The 17,162-nt window shown below is 37.4% G+C and overlaps 1 protein-coding gene across 1 annotated transcript in view; it reads right to left on the bottom strand.

Annotated features, from left to right (window-relative positions):
* Positions 1-14,064: 14,064 nt before the first annotated feature.
* Positions 14,065-17,162, bottom strand: part of zgc:162780 (uncharacterized protein LOC555377 homolog) — a 43,684-nt gene continuing 40,586 nt past the window's right edge. The window contains exon 8 of the mRNA XM_048193674.1: positions 14,065-14,313. The gene's annotated coding sequence lies outside the window, so the exon portion shown is untranslated. The remainder of the gene's footprint in view (positions 14,314-17,162) is intronic.

Raw genomic sequence — 17,162 nt, 5'->3', positions numbered from 1 at the left:
CAAAATGATTATACATGTAGTTCAGTTGGTTTGTGCATGTGCCATACTCTTCTGAAGCAATACAAGAACCACTGTGCTAAACTTAAACTATTACAAGACACAAAATCTCAAATAAATATACATATATACATGTATTTTTTTTTTTTTTTTTTTGTCTAAACATCCTTAAAAGAATCCTTATTTGAGAAGCAACATGACTTAAGGTATTAAATAAGACATTTAATGAAATTTTGTGAGGTTTAAGCTAAACAATGACAACAAACTAAGAATTAAGACAATTATTTACTCAAGTAAATGTACTGTTATTTTTTAAACACTGGTTACAATATTTGTGGCCATCTATGCCGCAGTACTTCACAAAGCTTACACTGTAAAAAATGACCGTGATTTTAACAGTAAAAGACTGTAAAAATTCTGCGGTGAAAAACTGTCAATTGGTTTACAGAAAGTTTCCGTACTATATACGGTGAATAACTGTAATAGATTTAACTGTACATTTAATGTAATTTTACGGTAAAATACCATTAAATTTACAGTTTTTGGAAGTGAAAAATAACAATTCATTGTAAAATTTACAGTGAAAAACCGTAAATTGACATTCCCACAATTCCCTGCGTGACACTTCACATTTGATATATTTTCGTTGAAATAACTCTGTTTCTTCTTAGTTTTTCTCATTTTTTCTATTCAGTTATGTACATTAGGGTTTTATGTTACATCTAATGTTGTTAAATTAATGTTTATTGCATTTTTAAAATTTCATGCATGTTACCATGATGGTGTTTAGTGTGTGTGTGAATGACACTGTGTGCACCTTCTATATGTTTGTGTTGTGCTTCTCAGCTTGTGATGAACTTTGATTCATCATGTGACTCTTATCACCACTGTGTTTGGTGACTGTCAGTGTATTATAAAGGTACAAAACAGATATTAGTACTTCATTAGGTTGGTAAATTAACATTATATCAGTTAATGAAATATGTTATTTTACTGTAAATTTAACAGATTTTTTTTTACGTTGCTACTGTATTTTTTACGGTAAAGTTCTGGCAACCACAGCTGCCGTTTTTTTACCGTAAATTTTACTGGGATTTTTTTTTACAGTGTAGTCCTAATCTTTCTCCCTTAATTCCTTTTAAAAGTAAAATATAAAAATACCTTTAATACGAAATATGAAAGAAAGAAAGTTTATGTTGTGAAGAGATGGCACTTTACTGACCTAATTTCCAAGATATGTCTCTCGCATGAAATTCCCACCAACATCTCTCGACTTTAAAAATTAAATGTATTTAAAAGGTTGAGATGTGTTTCCTTGGGGAATACTGGGATAACCAGATTCATGGTTGAATTGACAGTAGAGGGAAGAGTGATTGTGTTCACCCTGGTTATATAAGAGAGATTAAGTAACTTTACATGAGGCGGAAATGCAAGGCCATCTTTCCACAGACCATTTAGGAGTCCATAAGAGCCATAAACAACCAGCGTCTCTGGAGAGTGACCTTTATGTCCAAGCTATACTGGATGCATTTCTCAACATTAAAGGTTTCACCAAAAAATGAAAATTCTGTCATTATTTACTCAAGTTATTCCAAACCTGTATGACTTTTCTTTCTTCTGATGAACAAAAAATGTTGATGCACCACATTGACTTCCATAGTATTTTTTTTCCACACTATGGAAGTGACTGGATTATGGAAGCTCGTTTCCACCACTGAATAATAATAATAAAAAAAAAGGTAATTGTGACTTTTTATCTCAGAATTCAGATTTTTTTCTCACGATTGCAAGTTTACATCTTGAAATTCAGACTTCTTTTCTCATAATTGCAACTTTATATCACTCAATTCTGATTTGTCAATTCTTTGCCAGATTTGTGAGTTGTAAACTTGCATTTGTGAGAAAAAGTCTGAATTGTGAGATTAAAAAGTCACAATTAACTTTTTTTATATTTTTTATTCAGTAGCGGAAACAAGCTTCCATAGTCCATCAACTGTTTGGTTACCCATATTCATCAAAATGTCTTTGTTTGTGTTCATCAGAAGAAAGAAATTCATACAGGTTTGGAACAACTTGAGGGTAAGTAAGGGATGACAAAATTTTTGGATGAAATATCCCTTGACGATGAATGATGATGAATGTTTTTATATAGCGATGTCTTAAAAGGTAAAAGTTGTCCCAGGATTCCAGGGAGAATACTGAGCATGAGCACGCAGCTGGATTTATGGAAGATCATCTGGGGAATTTGGCAGCATCTCAGAATGACAGGGCTTATTTTCTTTCCAGCCTAATTTGTTATGTGAGCAGTCCTCAGTGCACCCTCATCAAAATCTGCATTTTATTCATCAGCATGGCAGGTGGCCGTTCTCTGGTGTCTGTGATTGAGGTTCAGTTACAGCGGCTCTGGGTGTTAGATGATGAGCGAGGCTTGCTGGTGCATTGAGTGTGAGAGATGGACTGACTCAGACCAGCTTAGTGTGTCCGCTGCTCTGGGCTAAAAACTCCCATGTACTTCCCATTTTCCCACAGGTCTTCCCCGGATATTAAATGTCACAGCAGTCCACTAGGGCATGCTGATATGAGACTTGGAAGGGTGGGGGCCAAAAACACATCTACAACTGTATGACTCACAACCATGTACATATCATTGGTGAAAAAAATAGAATGTCATCATAAAGGTCATGGGTGTGTGTTTTTTTTTTTAACAATGAAAGTGAAAAGCTCTTAAAGGTGCCCTAGAACTTTTTTTAAAAAGATGTAATATAAGTCTAAGGAGTCCCCTGAATGTGTCTGTGAAGTTTCAGCTCAAAATACCCCATAGATTTTTTTTAATTCATTTTTTTAACTGCCTATTTTGGGGCATCACTATAAATGAGCCGATTCTGGGCTACTGGCCCTTTAATTCTCCTGCTCCACGCCCACGGAGATCGCGCTTGCCTTGAACAGTGCATAAACAAAGTTTACACAGCTAATATAACCCTCAAATGGATCTTTACAAAGTGTTAGTCATGCATGCGTCGGATTATGTGAGTATTGGATACTGTTATATTGTTTACATTGATTCTGCATGAGTTTGAGGCTGTTCTCTGTGGCTAACGGCTAATGCTACACTGTTGGAGAGATTTATAAAGAATGAAGTTGTGTTTTTGAATTATACAGACTGCAAGTGTTTAAAAATGAAAATAGCGACGGCTCTTGTCTCTGTGAATACAGTAAGAAACGATGGTAACTTTAACCACATTTAACAGTATATTAGACGAAACATTTAGAAAGACAGTTTACAAATATCACTAAAAATATCATGTTATCATGGATCATGTCAGTTATTATTGCTCCATCTGCCATTTTTTGCTATTGTTCTTGCTTGCTTACCTAGTCTGTTGATTAACCTGTGCACATCCAGACGTTAATACTGGCTGCCCTTGTCTAATGTCTTTTATAATGTTGGGAACATGGGCTGGCATTATGCAAATATTGGGGCGTACACCCCGACTGTTACGTAACAGTCGGTGTTATGTTGAGATTCGCCTGTTCTTCGGAGGTCTTTTAAACAAATGAGATTTATATAAGAAGGAGGAAACATGGAGTTTGAGACTCACTGTATGTCATTTCCATGTACTGAACTCTTGTTATTTAACTATGCCAAGATAAATTCAATTTTTCATTCGAGGGCACCTTTAAGTTCCAATAAAGTTCCAAAATTCTTTACTTTAGTAAAGAAAATCTCAAAAGGAATATCCATTTTTCATACTGTACACTATAATGTTGTGGTGCCTAAATTTGCTTATATTTAACATATAAAATAACTGATTTCATTTTAATTTTATTGTTAATGCTAATATCGGACGTTTATCGGTTATCATCAGCCATAACATAAAAATCTGCTCATCATCGGACAGAATTTTAATATTGAAACATCTCTAGCTTACGGTGTGGGTTTTTTTTTTTTTTTTTGGGGTGGGGGGGGGGGGGGGGGGTTTGGTCATTTTTAGAGCTTGACTGCATCCCCATTCACTTTCTCAAATGTCCTATTTATTTTAATGTTTTCAAGACCAAACATATGACATTAAACTCACATTTGTCATCTCTTACCCAAAGCGGTGCTTTTGAAATCACAACAGCGATGACAAATTATCCGATAATCCTGTTGGAAGCCTGAAATTGTACATTATATAGAACAGAAGCAGAGAGCAGCAAAGAAGAAAATGATACTGAGGACAATCGATGATGCTCAAGGTACAAATCAGGGGACAGTCTGTAAGATGTGGACTAGCATCAGACAGACTCAGAAACTGCTGGTAACCCTGTTTGAGCATTTGTCTCATTACAGAAAACCACCAGCACTGATGATGTGTTGTCTTCAGAGGCCGGGTGAAACAAGATACTTTATCTGCTGCAGCATAATCAGGTCATTTGACTCTTGGATGCCTTACAGACTGAGAGAGAAAGACATGAACAGCAGTTAATTTGGCCTACGGAGGGAGTCAAACTGCCTGGATGAGGATGACAGAACTTTCGTCTTTACAATCCGCCTCATGAGATACAGGCTACTTCAACTCCCACAGTCAGCTCCTTACGTAACATAAATATTCCTGGGCATGTGGGGGCTTTAAATAGTTCCTACAAATGGGTATTAATCTGGCGGATAATTTACAAACCACATGACTGACTGGATTCTCTTTAGTTTACACAACTCAATAGGCGAATATACATATATTTACATAAACCCTTGTTGCCACCATTATTTTTAGTCCTTTGTCAAAGAAGAGAAAGAATGTAAATATTAAATATATACTGCATATCTACTACTGAGTCAACTTTTAGGAGTACAATAGCATACAGATGGTCTTAAAGCTAGCAGATACGTATATATATGTATAATAAAACTCTTTTAGGAGTGGGTTACTTAGGATATAGGGTACTTTAATGTGCAAACAGAGTCTCAACTGCTTTCATGATGACATGTTTATTCCTGACTGTAAAAGTCTCAGGCTTTAGGGATAAAGCTATTATCGTCCCCTCTTGTCATCTGGTATAATGTTGGGGAGCTGTGGGGCATCAAACAGTGTCTCGCTCCCCTGATGCTCTTCACACCAGACTGAATGAGTCAAAATATCAGTGAACACACTAACAAACGCAAGGCCAATAAATTAGAATGCTATTCTTGTCCGGCTATCTCTCCTTTAAAATAGACACAGATTTTATTAGCAGATAATATGAGCCTGTGGGAATGGGCTTTCAGCTTTAATCAAAAGGAGATCTCAGGCACTGCGCCATCCACAGGGCAGTCATACATAATGCCCATGAAAATACACAGCCGGAGAGCTGACAAGTTTGGAAAACTAAGTAAACAGGATGCAGCCACTAGAGTAATTTTATTTATACATTCGTTGCTTATGCAAGTAAGTAAGTAAGTAAATAAATAAATAAATACAAATATTATTTTTAACATAATTAGGAATAACTTCTAAAGGGATTCTGATTTTTTCTTTTTCTGAATTTCAGTGGTGATCTAGATGGTTCTAGAAGATCTGATTGATCTGAAGATCATCATACATAGACCAACTATTTTCCCACCTTCCTCCTCACAGTTTGATTGTTTTAAGTGATTTTAAGTGATTTCTCAAACATGTTGTAGCCCAGCTACCATAAAAGTGCAGCGACAAGAGGACGTGCATTCAGACACATATTCATGGAAAACACACACGTCTGCCCCACCCCTAAAGAGGAAAGAAAATTGCCCCACAGCACTCATTAGACACTAGTTTCTCAGTGAACAACTACTGTGCACATGCATATGCACAGCTGGGATGTGAATTATACAGTATGTGGTGATATTAACGTATGAGGTAAGTTGATTTAGTGACATAATGTTTTGTGCATCCTGTACTCCGAACTGCTTTTCCTGATCGGTGAACTTTATAGCCACTTTGGGAAGAAAGCATTAGCTGAGAACATGAACATAAATGAATTAGACTGCATTAATAATGAATGATATATGCCTCATATTAAGTGCAGGAAAACCGGTGAGTTCAAAAAACATTTCTTCAAAAATAGGATTTTCTCCCACATAATCCATAGGAAAGGATTAATAATGCTAAATGGAAAGGGTATTTCCAGAGCGTGAAGTTACTGCAAGAATATCTAAATAAAGAAAAAAAAAACTCTTTCACTTTCACTGTTCAGCTAAATATCACTCAAGTAAAAATCCTCATGTAATAAAAACAGGACTGTTCAGATTTCACTTGCTGCAAGCGATTTACAAATTACAGCTAAATAGAGCAGAAATTATCCTGCACAGTGAGGGCACTGCAGTCAGAGCTGGGCAAAGTTGAAGAAAGAGAACCTTTTACACAACTAGTAAATAAATTATTTATGGGGTGTTCACCTGCTCTTGACTTCAAGATTTCTCAGCATCGCTTAATTAATCAGCGTTCTCACAAGGCAGATTTTCCTCATTAAAAACAGGCACTGAAATAACAAAGAGCACCAAATTAACATTGTATGAAGGCCATGAAAATTCCAGTGCTTGATTAGAGGCTATTTTTATGACTGTTTATATAAAAATATAAGATGATTAAAGTGAATAATTAGAAATAAAGACAGCTTTGGAAGAATTTTGAATCATACATTGATTTCATAGCCAATGCTATGAAAAATAGCCTTTTTGTTGTTGTTTTTGGCCAAAACACTGTTATCAGAAAGGAACGGATGAAAAATGAGGATGACATCAACACCTTTGTTAATCTCTTTCTAAATGCAACCACATTATTGAAATTAATGATTGTTTCCTAACAGGTTTCCCAGTTTTGGGGAAGAATGCATTCAGTTCTTTCAAGTTTTTCCACTTCATGCGTCAAAAGCAGCAGATACAAATATATGTAAATATATTCATGCGAGTACATTGTTTTCTTGCATCTCCAGAGAAATAAGGCATATATGGCATGCATTAAAAACAATCAGTCCAGAATTAAATGCATTTTGTTTACTACTACGCTAACTAAATAACTGCAATTTAGATGAATGTGAATGCTAGCAGTTCGCTCTCTCCGGGTATTCCAGACCTCATTGTCTTAAACAAACTGACTGCAAATATGTTTAGGACATTGCACCTTTAATTATGCAGAACTAAAGTCTAAAGCATAAGCTGACCAAACACTTTATTGCTTGGCTGTCTTACAAGCACCATAATTTCCTTCTTAAAATCCAAGTCTAGTTTAATACCTGTTAAAGGAAAATCAAATAAATTCTGAGTGAGGCTTATCATTGCCAATAAACAGATAATCATTGTCTACTTACTTGAGATCTGTCTCAAAAGCTTTTTCAGGCATCTCTAACAGAGATCTCGCTAGTATCCATCGACCAAGCTGAACACTGTGATCAATAGCAAGAAATCCCATAGGGAAGCTACATGAATACGTGCTCCACAGGTCTGATGGCACTAAGGGGGATAAACACTGACCCTAACGCCAAAGACTGTCAACTTAGAGAATCAATGCTCTCGAAGGACTTCCTGCTGTTTTTCAACAAGATGAAAGTTCACTGGTTGGTTCAATAGCAGCAGTTTAAATGGAAATGGAAATACTGAGACTGCCCACACCATAGCCTAACCTAAATCTTATATTATGTCATCACACAAGTCATGTATCGAACTAGTCATTGAGTAAATGATAATACCTATCCTTAAAACATCAGCACAAGAGATATAATTATAGTCCTTTTTTTTTGGTACCTTAAGTATCATTGAGAACATGATGCGAGGCGGCACAAGCCTGATTAGATACCTCACGGCGGATTTGAATTCAGATGTAGGAGTACTTGGAAATAAGAGTTATCATGAAAACATGACACAACAAACATTCAAGCGGTTGGCCTAATCCATTATATCTCATTACAAGCACACAATGAATACAAATTACACTCACTTCACCTTAAACTAAATGGCATATCCGCACAATGTCAAAATGTGTTCTACTTAGACTTATTCCGGAGCAGCTCTCTGAGAACATCAACACAAAACAGCTTTTGTTGGAGCTTAAAGTGCCCCTATTATGCTATTTGACAGGCTCCTAATTCTGTTTAGGATGTCTTCTACAGGTTTACATGAAGCAAAGTTGAAAAACACTTTAATTTTCTCATAACATACATTGCACATCACCACATTTTTCAATGATTCTCAAATGACTCATCGGATGAATCGGTCTCTCTAAATCCCTCCTTTCCGTGAGCGTGCTCTGCTCTGATTGGCCAAATGGCCTAGTCTGTTGTGACTGGTCTACTACTTACAGTTCCGGAGCTTCCTAAAGGTTCACACTGTACACATTGTAAAGACAGTAATGATGCATCGATTTTACCATATCAATCTGAGCACAAGTCCGATGATGAAATATTGGAAGAACTAGCTCTTCAACCTGAGCCTCCATTGCAAGGGTGACTTGAGCAGGAAGTTTCTCAGTGACACACTATTCAGTTTGATGTTCATCATGAGATGCTGCAACTGTAATTCCTCACCATCAGCATTAACTAGTGTATGTCCATCAACAAACTGGTGTATATTTCTAATTTATTGCGGTGTGGAAACGGTATTATTAACTGTATCAATAACAGTTGAGTGAATGACTGATGTAACATTAAAGTTTGTAAAACAAATCTTGCTCCGTCCTTTATCATTACTCAAAGTAGTAAGAAGGAAAGACAATCTGCATTAATGAACCCAATTTTATGTACAAACCCGATTCCAAAAAAGTTGGGACACTGTACAAATTGTGAATAAAAAAGGAATGCAATAATTTACAAATCTCATAAACTTATATTTTATTCACAATAGAATATAGATAACATATCAAATGTTGAAAGTGAGACATTTTGAAATGTCATGCCAAATATTGGCTCATTTTGGATTTCATGAGAGCTACACATTCCAAAAAAGTTGGGACAGGTAGCAATAAGAGGCCGGAAAAGATAAATGTACATATAAGGAACAGCTGGAGGACCAATTTGCAACTTATTAGGTCAACTGGCAACATGATTGGCTATAAAAAGAGCCTCTCAGAGTGGCAGTGTCTCTCAGAAGTCAAGATGGGCAGAGGATCACCAATTCCCCCAATGCTGCGGCAAAAAATAGTGGAGCAATATCAGAAAGGAGTTTCTCTGAGAAATTATTGCAAAGAGTTTGAAGTTATCATCATCTACAGTGCATAATATCATCCAAAGATTCAGAGAATCTGGAACCATCTCTGTGCGTAAGGGTCAAGGCCGGAAAACCATACTGGATGCCCGTGATCTTCGGGCCCTTAGACGGCACTGCATCACATACAGGAATGCTACTGTAATGGAAATCACAACATGGGCTCAGGAATACTTCCAGAAAACATTGTCGGTGAACACAATCCACCGTGACATTCGCCGTTGCCGGCTAAAACTCTATAGGTCAAAAAAGAAGCCATATCTAAACATGATCCAGAAGCGCAGGTGTTTTCTCTGGGCCAAGGCTCATTTAAAATGGACTGTGGCAAAGTGGAAAACTGTTCTGTGGTCAGACGAATCAAAATTTGAAGTTATTTTTGGAAAACTGGGACGTCATGTCATCCGGACTAAAGAGGACAAGGACAACCCAAGTTGTTATCAGCGCTCAGTACAGAAGCCTGCATCTCTGATGGTATGGGGTTGCATGAGTGCGTGTGGCATGGGCAGCTTACACATCTGGAAAGGCACCATCAATGCTGAAAGGTATATCCAAGTTCTAGAACAACATATGCTCCCATCCAGATGTCGTCTCTTTCAGGGAAGACCTTGCATTTTCCAACATGACAATGCCAGACCACATACTGCATCAATTACAACATCATGGCTGCGTACTGAAATGGCCAGCCTGCAGTCCAGATCTTTCACCCATTGAAAGCATTTGGCGCATCATAAAGAGGAAGATGCGACAAACAAGACCTAAGACAGTTGAGCAACTAGAAGCCTGTATTAGACAAGAATGGGACAACATTCCTATTCCTAAACTTGAGCAACTTGTCTCCTCAGTCCCCAGATGTTTGCAGACTGTTATAAAAAGAAGAGGGGATGCCACACAGTGGTAAACATGGCCTTGTCCCAACTTTTTTAAGATGTGTTGATGCCATGAAATTTAAAATCAACTTATTTTTCCCTTAAAATGATACATTTTCTCATTTTAAACATTTGATATGTCATCTACAGTATGTTGTATTCTGAGTAATATATTGAAATTTGAAACTTCCACATCAATGCATTCTGTTTTTATTCACAATTTGTACAGTGTCCCAACTTTTTTGGAATCGGGTTTGTAATAGTAAGCCCAAAGTTGATAAGCAGAAGTATTTCAGTAAGACAGAAATAACATGAGTTAGCCAGAAACATACACAAATATAGCTAAAACATAAAACTATGTATTTTGAACACTCTGTATAAAATACATCAATAGTAATCACACTAACAGTTGTGATTCTGTGGAGCAAGTTTGTCCAAATAAAGCAGGTACTGTCCCATCTTTATGAAAGGAAATTTTCAAAACTCCATAATAGGGGCACTTTAATTTCTTATAGAATTATAGTGGCATATGTGTCTTGGGTTTAAAGCTTTTTTCAAAATAAACAGTGACACTCCCATTCTATTTTACTGGAGTGGGCCACGGATGAATGACAATAGTGTGCGCATATGAGAGCTGTCAGTTGTTTGAAAGATATGTGCAATTCTAGATGAATGCCTGCTGCAGGGCCTGCCACTGAGGAGAGGGATGGAAACTACTTAATGTAACAAAATTAAAGTGTTCTGCTGAATAAGTACACTCGTTATATAGAGCTGGAATGTGCGAACCACAACAAAACAAATGATTGAAGCCACCAAATGAAATAGGGATTGGCAAAATTAACTGTCAATCATAACTTACCCATTTATTTACCACTGTGACTCTCTATAAGTGCTATAAGTAGTTAACTCAAACAATTGAGAATTTTTGACTGTTCCCCATTATTGGACTTTCAAAAAGTTTAATGTATTAGAAACCCGGAAATCTACAGAAAATCTTAAATCTGCCCTCCATCACTCTACTAATTTATAGAACTTGTAAAAGTCCTTGATGACAGCTCTTCTGGAAAAAGTTTCTACTGTATGTTTTGATTTTTTAATGTAACTGTCATTTACTTCAATGAGTTTAACCTTGTTAAATGAAATTTATCTTTTATCCAACAATTATCTATTTCAAAATCAACTTTAATTTATTCATCTCGCAGGGTTGTTGCTGCTTTAAATATTTATGTTGCATTAAAAACAGATGAGATTTCTGTTTGTCCTGGTTAGAAGAGCTGCTAGAGCTGCTCTCGCAAACCAAGATAAATTTGCAGGCTGATAGCGGCGTTGTTCTCCCCCTGATTAAAGTCGGAGCTGGGGGGCATGACAAAACATTTATGTCCATGCAATCAGAATGGGCCACCTGAGTGAGAAGTCATTAACATCCCATAGCCGAGCTCTCTGCCTCATTCCCTCGAAACACTGCTGTTTGCTGAGTTAAAGACAAAGCCTCTTTCCAGCATCTTTGCATGTTCTTCAGGGTAAGCACACATCATTTTTTTTTTTTTTTTAAATGGAAAGTGTCAACTTACTTGAAATGACAGTTTAATTAGTCCAGCATTCAGTTTTGCCTGCAAAACACCCTGAATGTGGCAATGAAATGTCATTGTTTCTGGATGGGAGTTTCATTAATTAGACTCCCAGCTATGCATTTAATGAGAACAACACTTGATGGACCTAATGGATCTGTCTCATGGCACAGCAATGCAACTTTTGCTTGAAGATCAAAGCTGGGACGAAAGTATGTTTTAATTAGCATGTTTATTCTGAAGCTATTACATTAAAATGCTTTAAAATGAAAACTGTTGGGATAAAATAGAAGTGATTTTTAGAGTAGAAAGCGAAAAGTGAACCTGCAAAGGAAACACTCAATGACACACATTGTTTCTGCGACATCCTAGGTAAATTGTTTCTGCTGGCAGTTACATAACACTCCATGGCAGGCCCACACATCTCTCACTGCTCTAAAAGGAATACAGGTAATATGTAAAATCAATGAAAGCTTAGAGCACACAGATCTGTGAAGTGTCATGCACATCTAAAGTCAACATGAAATAAAAAAAGGAGGACTCGGTTTACTTCCTTAATACATGTTGTTATTGAGCATCGTTCATTGATGCCTGTTTTTCTAAATGTCTTCAAAGTCTTTTATCAGAATGTACGCTTCATTGTTCTATTCAATAACAAAAGTTTTGTGAATTTGACCAAAAAAACAAACAAACAAAAAAAAAACATTAAATGAAACTAATGGTACACTGTAAAAAAGAATTGGCTAGATTTACTTAAAAATAGCTTGCAAAAATGCTAAAATGTTTGAAAATTTTAACATGGGATTTTAAGAAATGTTTGTTAACTAAGAAACCTTAATGACTAAATTCATTCTATTTCCCCCATGTTTCTTAAACAAGGAGGTGCTAATATTTATCAAACAGATACTGGTTAAGATGCACTCCCATTTAAGATGAAATCATACACAATCATACAACTAGCACACACATAACACACTATCACATTTCTATCAATTCAAATCCATTAAAGGATTGTTAGGCTGCATAAAGTAGGTCAACCAGAACCAGGAACACTTCCCACAACATCCGATGCACTTGTTACCTCTTAAGAAGAATGGCATCTACACTAATATTAGTCTGTCTCATCCTTATCACAAGTTTAGTCAGCCAGATTTGAGCTGGATCCAGATCAGATGGTGGACCTGCAGCTAAACACGACCACAACACAGCCCTGAGTGTCTACTAGACAATCCCCTGTGAAGACCTCGTTGACACAACAGCCATTGGCACAGATCCTCAGCAAAGACCACAAGAACCAGGCAAGTCCTCTGCACAGACCTATGACCAGCTTTGGCTCATTAGTGGCGTGATGATTCTGATCTTCAAGCAAAAGGAATTGGATAAAATATTTTGAATGATACCAATCCTCAATCTGACTTGTGATGCAGCCTGGAATTTAACCACACCATGTTGCTTTGTTTGGCCAGAGGAGAACTGACCCTCTGACTGAGCCTGGTTTCTCCCAAGGTTTTTTTTTTTTTTTCTCCATTCTGTCACCTGATGGAGTTTGGGTTCCTTGCCACTATTGCCTCAGGCTTGCTTACTTGGGGACACTTAAAGGTGCTCTATGTAAGAATGACAGCTAGTGGTTGAAATGGGTACTGCAGTCCAAATTCAAAATATTGTTTGCCCCGCCCCCTTCTCCTCAGACTCCATGCTCTCGCGGGTTGCCAGTTTGAGGACACGCAACAGGAGCGAGCTCAATTGACATTGGAAGGTGAGGAGACTTACACACTGTAAGATAATTAGTTGATTTATTGATTTATGTTGAGTTGATATCGTGTTTTAATATGCTCCTCTTCATAGAGACTTTTAGATGGATGCTGAGGCTTTTTAGGTCAGGTAGAATCTGTGATCTCTGACCCAGTTTATTTGCTGGCAGACTGGCAACCCGGAGTGGCGAAATACTATTGGATATATTGGGAACATGCGGTCTTGCACAGACCAAAACAAAAACAAAAATTCCAAAACAGAACGCAAATTTCAAAGTAAAATAACTTGCTGTAGCATTGGTTTTCAGAGAAACGAATATGTGAACTGAGCATATTTAATAAATATCTGCAAACATATTATGGTATTTTTATGCTTTTAGAACAGTCAAAAACTTACATAGAGCACCTTTAATATTCAACAGTATTATTGATCTGACTGCACTGACACTATTTGATGAGAACTGAACTCAGTTGGTTGTTAACATCACTGTTTTCAGCAGTGCTGCTTTAAAGCCGAATTTAACTAATTTAATAATTTATGATCTTTACAATGGAACTAAATCAACACTGAACTGACTTAATAATTAAATACACATAAAAAAACAGACATTTAAATATGGAGCTGACAAAAATGGATTGCCCACCATCTATGTTAGAAAAAAACCCCTCCATACTCTTTAAAGTAAAAAGCACCATTGAAAGGGGGTAAAACTTTCAGATATTTTTCAAAAACTCCCACTTTACTGTCCAGAGCACTGAACCACTGTAAAAAAGCATGTATTTAAACCACTGCTTTCAGCCACAACCAGCAGCATTCTGCATGTGTGTGATGCCATGACCTCCATTTCCTTCCCAGTAATCCATATGGCCCGCTCAGCACTGAGGTTAATCACACAGAGGGTAAAGAAACCTCCCCCCGGCTCTCATCTCCACAACAGGCAGTGCTGTTAAAACAGAGTAGACAGATTATTAAATATATAATCAGCACTATAATGGTTAATAAATTAAAGGACATCATTTTTTTTTACACTTAAATACCACCATTTAAAATATTAAAAACATACCAGACTGGAATATAATATCAGATTGTATTAGATTATTAGGTAAACAGTCAGAAAGATACATACACCAGCAGCTAAATAATTCATCATTTAATAAAGGTCAATGCCAATGAGCCACTGCAGTACAAATGTTTCAATGAGGGAATGCATCATAAAAAGCACAACGCTTTTTTAGCATTCATTTAAATGCCAAAATCAATCTGAAAACTTGAATCTTCATTAATATAGAAGAACAGAGGATCCTGATAACAGAACCACTTCATCTCTTAACATAGGCAGTGACAGATCGCTTCATGCAGTGTTCCTCTCCACAGTGATCCATTCTGCTCTTCCGGGTTTCTCTGCATAGCTCATTGATCCAAAACACACAAGTCAAAAGAGTGATTTATTAAAAATGTAGAGGTTAGGCCAGGTTCCCCTCAGGCACACAGTCTGACAACCCAAGCGGTGCCAATCACAGAGACAGAATCACATCATCTGTCAGTATATGCTCTGAAACATGAGGGACATGGCAGATGTACTGCTAAAATATGGAGTCAAGGACCCGAAGCAACATCCACAATGATGTGATGAAATGAGTTTTACCATATATGTATTTACATCTAATGTGTTTTGGGAACCGAGCCAAGCAAACAATGAAATCTTGGTTACTGAAAGAAAATGACTGGAAAGAAAGCTGATTTGTACAATCTAATCGTGTTATACAGTCTAAAGGTGAGGGAAAAATCCCTCAGCCTGTATTTACCTAGAATATATTTATTATTTTCACAGGTATACTGTACCTCACTTGAATTAGGGGTGAAAATGTTGCACCTACGTGCAAATGTTGACAGGGATGTGACTCTATATCAATTCCAGCTCCATCGTGAGCAATCTAAATACCGCTGTGAGATGCAGATCCGAACCACCACTAATGCTGACAACCACGGTGGCTCTCCAGCCTCCAAAAATAGTCATCACCTCCATTATCTGAGCTCGCCTGCAGAGAGGCTGCAAAAGAGAGCTGGTAAACGGGGGGAATTGAAATCAAGACAGCTTTATCAGCAGTGACTGCCATGGCAGATAACTATGAAAGAGTTTGCAGTGAGACGAGGGGTTCACAAGCACACTTATCTCCACTATTGCAGATTTAATGAGGCGATACAGCCTAGATTTCACTAACACACACACACACACACACACACACACACACACACACACAGTTTTTGGCCCACTAATTTCTGGTTCAAAGAACACAATTAACTAAGGTGATTTTGCACTATGATAGGTTGATGTGACCAAGCAACCAGGAGACTTTCATCCTACCTACCTGTTTAACTTCTAAATAATAGCCTGAACTGCCAGTCTTGAGCCTTATAAAGACATGTAAAATAAATGACTAAATCTCTCTATCTCTCTCTAGCACACAGGCTTAAGGTAACACAAAGTCAGGCATGGGTTAGTTTCAATGCACAATCTTTATTTAACATGCCAATGCATTTGCTGAGAGCAATCTATCCACTGTTCCCTCAGCACTACATTAAATAAAATTAAAGATAATTTAAAATACACTTAAGTTAAAGGTGCATTCAGTAGTTTGGTGCTAAGTTTAAAAGTTTTGCACATTAATAAATAAATTATGTTTTCATAAAGAGTTATCTGAATGATGTGCACTCCCATGAGAATAAGCCTATACTCATAGCTTTCTATAAAAAGTGTTTTAATTATGTTTCACTAAACATCATAGAGAATTCTCACGCTCACTGTAGAAAGGCTAGTAGCATAACTTAGTGTTGTTTGGTGGTGCCAAGAGCAAAATTAGACAATGGAACACTTATTATCACACTTTACCAGCTGAAACAATGGGAGAATCAGTAACTATACAGCCGAAGAAAAAAATCCAAAAGAAAAGGAACACAAGTGTATCCATATAGTACGGCAAACACAAGGTGGACAGATTTGATGACGGAGAAAGTAGTGATGCCCAATTACTTAGTATTTGTTGTGTTTGCCGTACTATATGGATTTTTGTTGTTCATTATTGTGATAACTGCTCTCAAAACAACAATCATGAAGAACAATATCAATAGATGACAGTGCAGTGTCTAACACCACTGTGGCACTGGTACCTAAAGTACACTATGTACAGCGATGCTAAAAATAGCTAAAGAATTAATAAATGCCTTCAAGATAACATTTCACTCACACTCGTTGTTTAATTAGACCCCACTGATTTCCATACCATGGAAAAAAAACGTCTCAGGTTACAGATGTAACCCTGGTTCCCTGAGTAGGGAACGAGACGCTGCGTGGTAACGCATTGGGAACCTTCTGCGTGATGTCGTCACTGAAGCACTCATGTATCTAACCAATCGCGTAGCGAGACGTCAGAGACGGGTGATGTCATGGACCAGGAAACTATAAAGCATACCCGGATGCAGAGCACGCCAGCTTCTGGAATAAGTCTGAAGCAAGCGCTCACAAGTATGCAGGGGGTACGGCATGAGACGCAGCGTCTCGTTCCCTACTCAGGGAACCAGGGTTACATCTGTAACCTGAGACGTTCCCTTTCATGGGAACTATCAACGCTGCGTGGTAATGCATTGGGAACGCTATCCCAACTGTGCCGTAGCAGCAAATACTTGCCAAGTTATCTTGACAGAACTGATGACCCCCGGAGTGGAGCTGACATCAAGGTTGTAAAACCTAACAAATGTATGCTGGCATGACCATCCAGCTGCATCACAGATGTC

Source organism: Megalobrama amblycephala, linkage group LG6 (assembly GCF_018812025.1).
Source record: "Megalobrama amblycephala isolate DHTTF-2021 linkage group LG6, ASM1881202v1, whole genome shotgun sequence".
In the NCBI taxonomy this organism is placed as follows: Eukaryota; Metazoa; Chordata; class Actinopteri; order Cypriniformes; family Xenocyprididae; genus Megalobrama; species Megalobrama amblycephala.
This window is presented reverse-complemented; position numbering and strand designations above follow the sequence as displayed.